Raw genomic sequence first — 4,281 nt, forward strand, 5'->3', positions numbered from 1 at the left:
AGTGAACAAAAGTTCTAGTTAGCAAAAAGATTGTAGAGAGCATCATTCAAAAGTTAACTGGCCAAAAACTTTAGATACAGTCTTAAAAATAAAGGTTCTTTATTGCATCTATGGAAAGAAAAAGGTTCTTTAGATTATTTAAATGTTCCTCTATGACATCACTGCAAAAAAAAACTATTTTTTGGAACTTTTATGTTTTAAGAGGATATTATATAATATAGATAGATAGATAGATAGATAGATTCTTCAATTCTGAATTTTACGCATCCGTGGCAAACTACAGAAAAATAATAGATTTCTTGTCCTTGCTATTTGTCAACTACTCAGAGACACTTACATAATTTGAGGAAGTCCAACTGACCCAAGGCTACCCATAAAACTGTCTAGAGCAGAGTTTCAGTGTCTGGTGTTATTGAATGTTATTGGCCAAGTAGTTAAATGATTTTCTAACGTACACAAAGCAATCACAAGGCTAAGTGGATGAGACAGAAGAGGTGCCAGAGCTCACAGTGTGTGCAACACTCCTGTCAGACCATTTAGTGATGTGTGTGTGTGTGTGTGTGTGTGTGTAGAGAGAGAGAGAGAAGGTTTGGAAGTTTTTGTTTGAGTGATATCATGCTGGGACCATCTCTCTCCAGCAGCAGGGGGCCTTTTGCTCAGAGAGCGAGCAGGAGAAAACAACAAAGAGAAAAAGGAAGAACGAGCGAAGAGGTGGCAGAGCTATCATGCTTCTCAACAGTGTTACATTGCCAAAACTGGCTCCTCAACAAACACAAAGACTCCCCTCAGGGATACTGGTAATAATACCCTTCAAAAAAATCCTCAATAATTCCCAGATTGCACCAGTCCTGGATATTTATCACTGAGCTGGTAGCGAGAGAAGCTTCCTCATCAATCAAGGGAAAATATCTCAGTATATATCAGTTTTACTCGCAGTTTGGTGGAGTTACTGGATAACATTACAGCAAGAACAGGGTCATATTCTTCAATCATCTCATATAATCGCAGGCCAAAAGCTAAGCAGCTCAGCTTCCTCTCTGCTCATCTCATTAGATTCATTTCCAGTGTGTGTGAGTGTGTGCTGTTAAGACTATTAGACCGCACAGCTCCAGATCTACTAAAGATGAAAGCGAGAAGAACAAATCTTTAGTGATTAATTCGTACTCGTTTTTCTTCCCAAAGCGTTACTCTAAAGCACCTGCTGTTTTATCTCACAATGCAGCTCTCTGTCCCTTGCAGATTTTACCCATAAATTCCAGATTAGCAGAGTGGACACGGCGGATTCAACTAGAAGCCAATGTATAATTTGGATATGGGACGCAAGTTGCTGTAGCTTCATTTAGAGGGAGATGCAAAGGGAATGGTTTAGGGGCGAGAGGTCTTATGGCTACAGATGGTTGATCTAGGAGAGTCAGCTGAGGGGTGAGAGGTCTAGCTTTTCAGGAGCCTGTATGTCTAGGATGGATACGCATTATAGAAACTGTCTATCTGACCGCCTTTGTTCCATCACCTACTGAACTGATTATTATAAGCCTCAAGGTATTGGCATTTAAAATAAGCCTTTTAATAAGTCCTTGTCACTAATTTGATCTGACAGCCTAGAAAAAAACATCAACATTGCTTATAATAGATGCAAAATTATAATATTTTTTTCTGTAATTGATTGAAATGAAGCTTGACCATAAAGTAACACTTCATTTTATAACCACTAGAGGCCAGTGTCGTCAAACACTTACCTCAAACTTAATGTTTTATAACTAGACAACATTCCACACAGATGTACAAATCCTCAACACACTCTAAGGCTAAAGGAATTTTACAGACGTTTTTACAGACAGCAGTCAACTAAGAAATAGAGAAAGATTGTAAAAAAAAAACAGCTCTTGGAGGAGAGTAGTGAAAAGGGCACTGGTTTCAATTCTAAATGTATTTATTAATATATGTATTATTGTTTTTAAAAAGTGCGTTTATTTAGAAAGAATGAAGGCAATTATTCAAAATTGACAGCAAAGACATTTGTAATGTTACAAACGATTATTTCAGATGTTCTCTTCCTTTGAAATAAACCTTTATTTTAAATTGCAATAATATCAAAATGTGACCACTGGCATGATGATAATACACCAAGTGTAGATGCTTTTTTATATTAAATGTACATTATGACGTTAAGCCTTTAATTTACTACCATTTCTTGCCACCAGAGGGCACTACTTTTGTTAGTACAGCAAGTGTTGTTTACCTTGAATATTATTGATTTTAGTAGTTTTGTCATTTTTGTTCCAAACATATAGATTTTATTATAATAGCAGGTTATAGTAGTTCTTTTAACTAATTATGTTGTACTGAATAAGGATTTGAAAACTCATCTATATCCTTGCAGTTTCTATAGGCTACCTGTTCTCAATTATTTGAGTTATTTGAGTTGTCGGTTTTAGGTCAGGGCACCCCAAGGACTACAAAATAACATCCATTTGAATGAATCCGTCATGCTAAGTTAAACATCTGCGGAAGAATGCGCTCACACTGTCTAATTGACACCAGAGATGCCAAATAGACTTATATTTACAAACAACCACTTAAAACTAATAGAATTCATTTACATTTTTATGAGCTGTTCTATCTCGGCAACAGGCATCTGGGGAAAGCAGATGGGAAGAGAATTAAAGACTGAATAGAGGCATTATGAGCATCCACAGAGAGTGGGCCTAGGTTTATTTCTATTCCCCTCTCACAAGGACACTAGATGTTCCCGATAGCCCCACAGTAATGGCTGAATCGTATGGAAGAAGGGCTTCACGCAAGTCACCAGCCGAAAGAAGCAAAAGGAGTGGGATCGGACACAAAGAGAGTGGAAGGGGTGGTGCGGTCGGGGGCAGAGGTGCAGCGGAGGAGGCGATGCCCCTCTGAGTGCACTTAAGTGCTTAAAAGTGTGGGGAGGAGGAACAGGCCGCTCCTTAAATGAAAAGACACATGAAGAGTATAGTTTGCTATCGCTCCCCTACTTTCCACAAAGAAGAATCGCATCGAGGCCATTGAAGTAATCCACGTCCAATGGGACCCATATGGTCCGGCTATTTATCCGAACAGATTGGCGCTTTCCTTAGCATCAGCCCGACTGCTAATCCCCGCTTTCTTGAGGCTCACACAGAGCCTGTTAATGGGAAAGTGTCATGTGCTGGGCAGCCCAAGCCAACGGCAGGCGAAATGATGGGCAGCTCGGCCCGTCCCCACGTGACTGCCTCTCTCGTATTGATTCCCCTCCAATGTCTAATTCTATTAATCAGAGCAATTTCCCTGTGGGCAGTGGTTTATTTCACTCATCAAATGCCTGATGAAATCTTTAGACACCGCGAATTAGGGCCAATCACAACAAATAGCTGATAGTGTTAACCAGTCACAAGCTGCGCCGAGGCAGCGGTCCACTCTAATTTGAAAGCAAGTGAGGTGATAATGCGGTGTGTCATCCTTTTGTGGGCGCGCATTAATGCCGCTGCCTGAGATGGCAATTGACGGCAAATCGACTGCTTCCAAAGGCAGCAGAAGAAGATGAAATTGGGTTGATGCTGAAAATAAAGAACATTGACTGGCAAACTGTGGAGCGACTGCGGACTTTAATCCATTATTGCGACTGATGGGGAGGGCTTAATGCATCCCTGTCTTACATTATATTTGCATGAAGCTCTGCTCTCAAAACTGGAGATATACATGAGAGAGCCTCTGCGTTAAGTGGCTGACTGCGCCTAATTGATTTGCCAAGAGAAAGGGTCAAGTTTGCTGTACGATATGGAAAATCTATAAACTATTGACAAATTATATGTGCAGCTCAGATTCACCGACACATGGGATTGGAGAAATTAAATGTAAGATTTCTGTTTCTTGTATTTGCAGACAAATATGGTGCCAGACGTGCAAACTGTGTGCTCAAACACACACATACACTGTAAATGCAATAATGGTTGCTTTTCTGTCACTCCAGCCTTATTTGTACACAAATATGTGTGCATATTTATATTTATTTTACATAAATACCTTTATAAGTAATATGTAATAATAATATTAAATAAATGTATATATTAAATCAATGTAAAAATGAACTCCATAATATGAAATGCATTTATAATTATCACATTTATATACATTATATATATATATATATATGTGTGTGTGTGTGTGTGTGTGTATATACAGGTGCATCTCAATAAATTAGAATGTCGTGGAAAAGTTAATTTATTTCAGTAATTCAACTCAAATTGTGAAACTCGTGTATTAAATCAATTCAAT

Source organism: Sinocyclocheilus rhinocerous, unplaced genomic scaffold (genome assembly GCF_001515625.1).
Source record: "Sinocyclocheilus rhinocerous isolate Xijiao unplaced genomic scaffold, SAMN03320098_v1.1 scaffold1624, whole genome shotgun sequence".
NCBI lineage: Eukaryota > Metazoa > Chordata > Actinopteri > Cypriniformes > Cyprinidae > Sinocyclocheilus > Sinocyclocheilus rhinocerous.